This window comes from Fukomys damarensis, unplaced genomic scaffold, assembly GCF_012274545.1.
Source record: "Fukomys damarensis isolate Sample0158 unplaced genomic scaffold, DMR_v1.0_HiC HiC_scaffold_30, whole genome shotgun sequence".
Lineage (NCBI taxonomy): Eukaryota > Metazoa > Chordata > Mammalia > Rodentia > Bathyergidae > Fukomys > Fukomys damarensis.
This window is the reverse complement of record NW_022900942.1, coordinates 26,773,009-26,782,095: the sequence shown is the minus strand read 5'-3', so window position 1 is coordinate 26,782,095 and position 9,087 is coordinate 26,773,009. Positions and strand designations below refer to the sequence as shown.

The 9,087-nt window shown below is 40.3% G+C and overlaps 1 protein-coding gene across 1 annotated transcript in view; it reads left to right on the top strand.

Annotated features, from left to right (window-relative positions):
* Positions 1-8,657: 8,657 nt before the first annotated feature.
* The window catches only part of Znf532 (zinc finger protein 532), a 114,167-nt gene continuing 113,737 nt past the window's right edge, over positions 8,658-9,087 (top strand). The window contains exon 1 of the mRNA XM_033757341.1: positions 8,658-8,888. The gene's annotated coding sequence lies outside the window, so the exon portion shown is untranslated. The remainder of the gene's footprint in view (positions 8,889-9,087) is intronic.

The following is a 9,087-nucleotide window of genomic DNA, read 5'->3' as shown; positions in this document are numbered from 1 at the left end:
AAGCTGAGAAGATGTGGCTTTCTGCAAAGAGGGGAAGATGTCATGGAAACTAAGGCGAGAGGAAATCTCAGAGGGAGCTGGTGGGAAGCACTCCATGCAGAATTCTCAAAATGGAGAGTGTTCTTCAGATGACAGAATTCTGCAGTTTTATTTTATTTTTTTCTGCAGTTTGATTGAGGGAGGTGGCTGAGGGTTTCCCTTGTGTCCCACACGAAAGGAGCTGCATTATTAGGTAAAAGAATAGGACAGGGGGCTGGGGATTTGGCTCAGTGGTTCTGCCGCCTGCCTTGCAAGCGCAAGGACCTGAGTTCAATCCCCAGTACCAAACAACAACAACAACAACAAAACAAAAAGAATAGGACAGGTAGACAGCTTCTGCAAGGGCTTATTTGAAGCTGGCTTTGTAACGTCAGAGGTTTGTGTTTAGTATGGGTTGCCTAGTGCACGCAGTAGTACATTCATTGGCGTAGCCTATGCTCTAAATGAGCATAAATGCTCTACAGAGCCTGTTCTCTATATGTCACAGTCAAGTGTACCTCGCATGCACAGTCTGGGTGGACACGTTAGAAGAGGGGTGAAGGAAGAGGCCCTGTCTGAAAAGGAGGAGCTGGGAATGCGGCACGTGGCCCAAGCTAGACCACTTGTACATCCGGTCAGAGGCCAAAATGGACACTCCTAAAGGCCATGATGACAGGGTGCTACTTGGCCTGTTCACACGGCCTGTCAAACATAGCACAAGCATGACAATTGCTTATTATTTGTCAGATACTGGAGTGAGTTTATTTAGGGCCACACATTTTATTTCCCTAAATTTAGACTGCTGGGGAAGTGAAACTACATAGGATAGGTCTTCAGTGAGCAGAGCAGAGTTTGTCTACTCAAGCAATTTTTCTAATCCAATGACCTTTATACGCTTTTGGTGGATTACACCTTTCTTTAAGAAAGATAGAAAGAAAGAAAGAGAGAGAGAGAGGAAGAAATTCATCTCAATTATTCTCTTACTGACTCACTTTGTTTATAAACATTATTTATAAATTAAAAAAAGGTAGTACTGTCCTAAAATTTTATCCACCTTACAAAATATACACAAAAGTAAAAAGTAAGGCTGTGGGCATCAGTTCAGTTTTACAGTATGCTTTCCCCTGCAAGGCCCTAAGTTTGATCACCAGAACCAAAAGTAAGTAAATAAATACATACATAAATAAGGAAGGAATTATGATGGGCTAAGCAACATCATTCCAATTTAACTAAAATATTATTATCATTATAAAGTATTTTGCTCTCATAAAGTTCTTAATATTTTGGGCTCAGAAGGTTGAACATGCTGCTTTTTATGAAATCTTGGTAAAACGTGATGATGAAATGATTTGAACATCTTGTTCTAGGGTCAGTTTACTTCAACTTGAGCTGTTCAAAAGGCTGCTGTAGTGAGAAAAGATGCCTCACAAAGTTTTGTACCAAAGTTTTGGAAGAGATGGATTATTTTTACCATTTTTCCCGGTCATGCTCATTTTTCTTTCTTTCTTTTCTTTTTTTCTTTTCTTTTTTTTTTTTTTTAACTCACTTCGAATTCACTATGTACGTCAGGCTAGCCTTAAACTCTTGATCCTCCTGCCTCAGTCTTCATAATTGGGATTACATGCTCATTTTCCAGTGTCGTCTACCAAGTAGGCAAAAGATTTGGTTGATGGTGGCGTGCACCTATAATCCCAAAATCTCAACACTGCGGGAGACTGAAGGATGAGGATCACAAACTCCAGCCCAGCCCAGGCAATTTAGTGACTTTATGAAGTCTTGTTTAAAAGAAAAAGAAGTTTAGTTGACATTTGGGTGGTGAATTGGTGTTCCATGATACTAATCAATATCAATTTTTGCAGCTTAAATTGAAAGGCATAGTATTTGTATTTTAATATTTTAAACAAATATGCTTAAGCCCACTAAAACTCTTTATTTGGCAGGGTTTATTTTTTTAGAGGGCAGAGTTTATTTTTAACAGTTTAGAAAATTCCGTCGTCTATGATTTTAAGTATTTTATGTGTACTTATCTGATAATTGTCCAAGGTATTAGTCTTATATTACCTTATATAATTTTTAACAACAAAATCACAGAAAGTAGCCTAGCCTGGTGGCATTTACCTGTAATCCCAGTACACAGGAGGCTGAGACATGAGAATCACTTCGTTTGAGGCCAGCCTGGGCTACATAGTGAGTTCAACGACAGCCTGAATTATATAGCAAGACCCTATTTCAAAAACAAAACAAGAAAATCACAGAAGGAATGATTTCCAGACACCTGTTTCTAAAATTCTCTCTTCATAGCATGGGTTTCACTATGTAGTCCCGGCTGTCCTTGAACTCTTGGTGATCTTCCTGCCTCAGCTTCCCAAGTGTTGAAATTACAAGAATGTGCTGCCACATTCAGCATGAAGTTCTTTATAAAAGTGATTTTTTTTTCTGGTGGTTAAGAGATTATCTTTACCTCAAAGGGTCAGTCAACATTTTTGGTCCTCCAAAACATTTGGCAGATAGCATATTATAGAATGTACTTACCACAGAAAAGTCCCGAAAATTTGAAATTGTACTTTTTTTTTTTTTAAAAAAAGGACATTGAATAATGCTAAATTGACAGGACATGGCAGCAAACCAGTGTGACACAGATTTCAAGGGCCAAGCCTCGTTTTTATAGTATAGGAAGTAATCTTTCCTAAAGGGGCTGTTGCAAAATAATCTTGACCTCCCTGCCCTTTAAATAAAATAAACCTCACTGATGATATTCTGCAGCAACTGGTGAACTTCTGCCTTCAGCTTTTGTGCTGCAATAGTTTGTGAATGACTCAGTGTTGTGTGTAATGGAATTTCTGTAATTTAATCGCATAATTTTTTACCCCTGAGGACTGAACCCAGGGAATGATGAGTTACATCCTTAACCCTTTTTCACTTTTTTATTTTGAGAGAATCTTGCTAAATTGCCTCAGGGTCCTTAAACTTGAAGTCCTCCTGCCTCAGACTCTTGAGTACTGGGATTGTAGGCATGTGTCACAACACCCAGCTAATATCACAGTTTTAATTCCTATATAAAAATTGCTTCATTAGTGGTTATTTTGTTTTATTGATTTATTTATTTTTAGTGCTGAAAGTTGAACCCATAGTATGAACCATATGAACCAAGGCATAGTAAGCCTTTACTCTACAACTGATTTCCATTCTTAGCCTAAGGGTTCATGTTTTCTTTTTCACTATTATTATTTTTCATTGTTATACAGTTTTTTGGTTTTGTTTTGTTTTTTGTTTCTGGGGATTGAACTCAGGACCTTGTGCTTGTGAGGCAGGTCGCAGAACCACTGAGCTAAATCCCTGGCCCTGTTATGCAGTTTTTAAAATGTCATATTGATTAAAGAAATACTTTATTTTTGTGATATACTTTCTCTGCTAAGCTTTCTATTTAGTATATAAAACCATGTCTTTCCAGGTATATTATCGTTGGAGCAGGATCAGCAGATACTCTAAGCAGCAGCATGTGAGAAATAGCTCTACTATCTTTCAACAGTTGAGCAAACCTCCCACACTGTGTAATTTATTTCAATACATGTTTCTTTAAATCTACAGTAATGTTTTCTAAGTCTCTTCCAAATGTTTGCTGATGAATATATAATACTTTGTGGCTATGTTTTCTGGTTATTTTAAAACTTGTTTCTATTTTTGTGTATATGTTCACTATTATTTTAAAAGACTTTTTCAGAAATACCCATAATCTCAGCACTTGGGAGGCTGTAGCAGGAGGATCCAAAATTTGAGGCCAGTCTGGCTACATAGAGAATTTCAAGGTCAGCTTGGGCCACATGCTATAGGCTGCGTCTCAAAAACAAAGCAAAACAAAATAAAATGAAACAACAGCAATAACAACAAAACAACCTTTTCCAGAAACAACCAACATTTCCCCATGAATATGTGTCTTTTGATCTTTTGGTATTAAACAAGGAACCTTAGCCGGGCATAGTGGGGTGCACTTGTAATCCCAGCACTCTGGGAGGCAGAGGCAGGAGCATTCCAAGTTCAAACGCAGTCTGGGCAATTTAATGACTTAGTGAGACTCCATCTCAAAATGGAAAATAAAACCAGTGTGAAGGCCCTGGATTCAATCTTGTCAAGCATGAGCGTGCGCGCGCGCACACACACACACACACACACACACACACACACACACACACACACACAATGGTTCTTAGAGTTTCAGTACAGGGGATGCAGTGAAGTTGGCTAGACTGGAGGCAAGGACACCAGTTAGTAACCTATTCCAAACTGAGGTGATGGGCCTGAGGTTGACTCTAGGAAATGAATATAGATAGGAGGATTTGGGATCAACAGTTTCAACTGCTTGCAGGTAGAACCCTTCTAGCATATAGCGATGGACTTGATGAGGTGGAGTAAGTTTCCTTTTCTCTTCCTTCGCTTTTTTCTTTCCTCTCCTCTCTCCTCCCTCCCCCTCCTTTCCCTTCCCCACTCCTCCCTCCCTTTCTCTCATGTACTGGGGACTGAACCCAAGGACCTGACACATTCCCAGCTCCTGGCCCCCTTTTGAGATGAATCTTACTATGTAGTTCAGGCAGGCCTTAAACTCACTACATAGCCCAAGCTGGCCTGGAATCCCTGCCTAAGCCTGGATGCTGGGATCCTTAGGTGCTGGGACTACAGGAGTGTGTCTTTTTATTTATTTTTTCAATAATTTTGAGATAGGGTATCACTAAGCTGAGTCATGAATTGCCCAGGCGGAACTTGAACTTGTGATTGTCCCACCTCAGCCTCTCAGAACACTGGGATTTGAGCGGGGCACCACCACATCCCCCTCATAAGTGCTATTTCTGGAGAGAGTAGTCACTGAGGAGATGGATCCTGCTGTTTGAGCGCTCTGGATTGAGTTACCTAGAATGGGCTGGGTCATGTCTGAAGATACGCCTGAAGGAGTGGGACTGGAAAGGAGTCGCCCCATAGTACTCCAGTAACTGGGGTCTGTGCTCAGTGAGAAGGGAACTGTGGAGCTGGGCTGATCCTTCAGAGTTGGCCCCTACTGACCGGGAAGGCCAAGCTCTTCCGTCTTTACACCACATGTGAAGGGGCCAATCTGAGAAAGACTTCCCAAGACCTGTCAGAGACAGGGCCCTAGGCAGTGCGTAGTGGGAGACACTGAATGGCCTGCCAGCAGCCACTCTCAGGGTTCTTGGCAGCTAGGAATAGGACCAAGACAAAGTACTACCTTATCTACAATAGCCACTATAGTGGCAAAAGGTTGTATATTTAATTTGGATAGGTTTGCTCTCAGGTACCTGTGGGTTTAATTAATTCAGCCAGCAGTGGGGATCTGCCTAGCACTGTGCTGAATGGTGAGGATGGAGAGGGCTAAGATGAAGACCATGTGCCCAGGTAGATTCCACACTGCAGAAGAGCCACGGGATTCCACGGTATCTGAGTCCCCAACGCCTGTGTGTTCCTTTTTCTTTGTGGAAAACCTTCCAAAGATTAAGCCTAATGGCTTTTCCTTTTCTCAAATAGCTTCTAGATTCTTATTCTTTTTTCCTTACCTCTCGGATTTAGAGAGTGGGAAACAAACCCAAACACAAGTACTTTTGAAAAGAAACACAGGTAAAATGTGAAAGTTAACAAGGGCTAAGAAATCTTAGAAAGTTCTTAATAGACTTCTTTGGGCCACGGTTTCAGAAGATGATTCTTCGCTGCTATCTCAAATCCTGTCCTTCTAGCTCTCTTCCCATTCTTGAAGGTACTGCTCTAGAAACAATCCACTTTCTTTTGTCCCCACCCTTCTCTTTCTTTGGACAAGGCCAGCTTTCCAAGCTTTAGCTCTTAGGTCTACAGAGACAGCAGGAGGTAAGAATTAATGGATGTAGCCAGGAGCCAGGATCTAGGAAGTCATTCAAATATCTAGGGGCCTCCTAAATAATGCCTGACTCTGAGCCCAACCCCCACTTCTTCAGGTCTCCTAGAGAAAGGCTTTTGCAGGGGTTTCCAGATTGAGGCTCAGAAAAGGAGCTGGTTTTGTTACAGCAAGTCTATTTATGAAATCGCTAACAAAGGATAAGGCAAATTTTTTCCTCAGTCTATTTCTGGTAAATTGATAATTTAAACCTGGCTATGATTTATTTCAATGGTATATTTTTGGCAAAAACAATATGTATCCATAGCTTGATATTCTTAAAAATAGGGTGGATTTTTTTGTTTTTCCTTTTTCTCCTCTGGCCACTCTGCTACAAATCCTTACATTATTATGCTAGGGTCAAATATTGTAACAATTTATTTAAAGACATGCTAACAAATTTAACACCTTAAATTCTCTGTAAACACCTAGGCCTACCATGGTTTTGAGCTGAAAAATGTGCAGCTGAAGTCTTGGAGCTACTGGTTTAGTAGTAGTTTGCAAGGCCTTTGATGAGGAGATAAAGAAAAGGCTTTTCTTTCTTTTCTTCCTACAACACACCTTTTGTGTGCTCTGCCTAACAAAGGAATCTCCCAATTTCATAAGGCAATTTGGGGGGAAGGCATGATATCTATATGCTTCTCTGCAAAGCCTGCTTCCAACCACAAAAGATTAAAAAAAAAAAAAAAAAAGCTGGGGGTTTGCAATATACTGATTGGAGGAAAAAAACCAAGGCACTTAGAGCAAAAAAATAGCAATAACAAAATCCCAAAGGATTTGGAATTCCTTTAGTTTCTTTTTGGCTTGAGAATCATATGATTTCTTTGTTCTGCCCTTCCTTATCTACTGTACTAATAGTTTTATTTCTTTCTTATAGTCAATTATTATTTTATCATGCTTAAAGCAGTACGGTACAAAAGTAGCTTTTACATAAGTAGAATAATAGAACGAACCTTTTGGAATTGATGCTTTGGAAGAGGGTGGTATCCTTTTTTAATAACAGAAATAAGAGCTTTTTCGGCTGTGAAATTCAGTGATTTTGCAAAATGGACCAAGGACAGGCGCTTTCCTTTTAACTACTGGTCTGTCTGGCAAAGGAATTTCTCTGGAATCCTTCTTGTAAAAATAGAACTGAGATAATTTGCTAGAAATTATGATCTTTTACTTCTTGGTTGTTAATGGTATTTGAAGGCAGATGCAATATTATGTTGCCTGTTTGTGCAAATAATGAATTGCATTTTTAAACCAAATTTAGCCAAGGGTTGACCAAAGCATTGGGTTTGTGTAGAGCCCTGCTCAAAAAGCATCATGAAGCAGCAGGAGACAGTGGTACAGCTGAAGACTCCTTATGATAAAGAATTCAGACTTTGGTTTTGAGAGTACAACTCTTGTGACCATTCAAATGCTGCTGTGTGGTGCTTTCTGCTCTAAGAGAAGGCAATGGGATGGGGGAGGGGCACGACAGCATGTTAAGTAAACAGATTCCAAATCTATGAAACCTAGGGTATGCTATGGTATGTGTACTATGCAACTTTATACATTATTATATCCGTAGTGTATCAAGATCTCAAATTAGCAGGTCGTTGCATATTCTTCAATGCACATAATGCTTATTTGGTTTTTGCATACATATTAATAAAGGCCCACCTCTGGTAGAATAAAAAAGGCTTCCTTTCAAATGAAATCAAGCCCAGGTAACGTTGAAACTCAACACACAGAGTACTGGCATTGTTTTCAGGCTAATGAAGATGAGAGTTTCAATTTCATCATCTTGTAGCACTGATAAATATGTTGCTGTGGCCAGCAAAATTTGCAGATTACATAGGTCTTTCAAAACATGTGTAAATATATAGAGATGCATTCCAATTTATGTGCAACTCTCAATAGTTTGCTGTTTGAAATTAAAAACTCTTCTGTGAGACAGTAATTCCAAGCTTTTGTATGAAAAGTATTAAAGAGCTCCCCCAACCAACTTGATATTTACATCATATGCTGCCTCTATGAGAACAATGGCTTCCTCAATGGAAGTTAATGCAAGAGAAAGGACTACTGAGATTTTAAAAAAAACTTTGCTGTACACTTTGCAGACATTAACTAACCAATCTAATATAAAATAAAACACATAGGAATGCTTCCTTTGCTGGGTCTTTACTGGTACTCCCCTATTAGCGTCTTCAAGGTCAGATCAAACAGGAGTGTGCCTTTTTAAGAGGCAACGGTGACATTTTTTCAGATCTTTTCCTTTTGTCCTATTTCCAGTGTCAGCAAAACTAGCTTGACATGGAGGTTTCTCTGTCGTTTTAAAAACGTTCCAATGGCGTGCATCTCTGGGAACAACATAGGAACCAGGGCATGGGCTGGAAAACAGTTCACTTCATCTGGAATGGAAATACACTGTCTTGCCCTAGGATGGGTTATGATTATTCCCCTTCGTGGCCTTTTGTGGGTTTATATATGTATCTTTTCGTGTTCTGTAAGCCATGACCACCTGCTGTATGTATAATATGTGCTTACATTTGTACACCGTTTCCCTTCTAGAATTTAAAGACCCAGCTATTACATCTTGTTTACTCAATATCATTCCATTTAAAGAAAAAACCCTACATGAACAGAACATGCCATGTTTCAATCTGGCCCCAGTGGCTTTTTCTCTGAACGCAAAAACGTGTGTCTTTTACACCAGGGTTTTCTCCCCACCCCAGGGGGTGTCTTCCATTCTTTTGTGGCTCAGTTTAAGGCGAAAAGGGCTCCAAACCACTAACTAACCAGAAGAGAGCCCCTTCTTCCACCTCCAGGGAGAATTTCAGATTTAATTCCTCTGAAGATAGCATGCTCTCTTCTTACTTATTTGCCACCATTACGAGGAGAACAGAACACCACCTTGGCTTCAAGATCCTGACTGGGTAGAGGCTCACGGTCTTTCTCAACCATCTTTGGCGAGGCCTTGCTTCCTTCCACTCGAGTAAGTTGCGGCTTGGGGCCATGGAAAAGGACTGGGTGAGAGTCTGAAATGTCGTTTGAAGAAGAAAAAAAAAAGCAGCCCTCCCTCCGTCCCCTCACCACCACCACCACCACCACCACCACCACCACCACCACCACCACCATCACCACCACCACCACCATCACCACCACCATCACCATCATCACCACCATCGCCATCA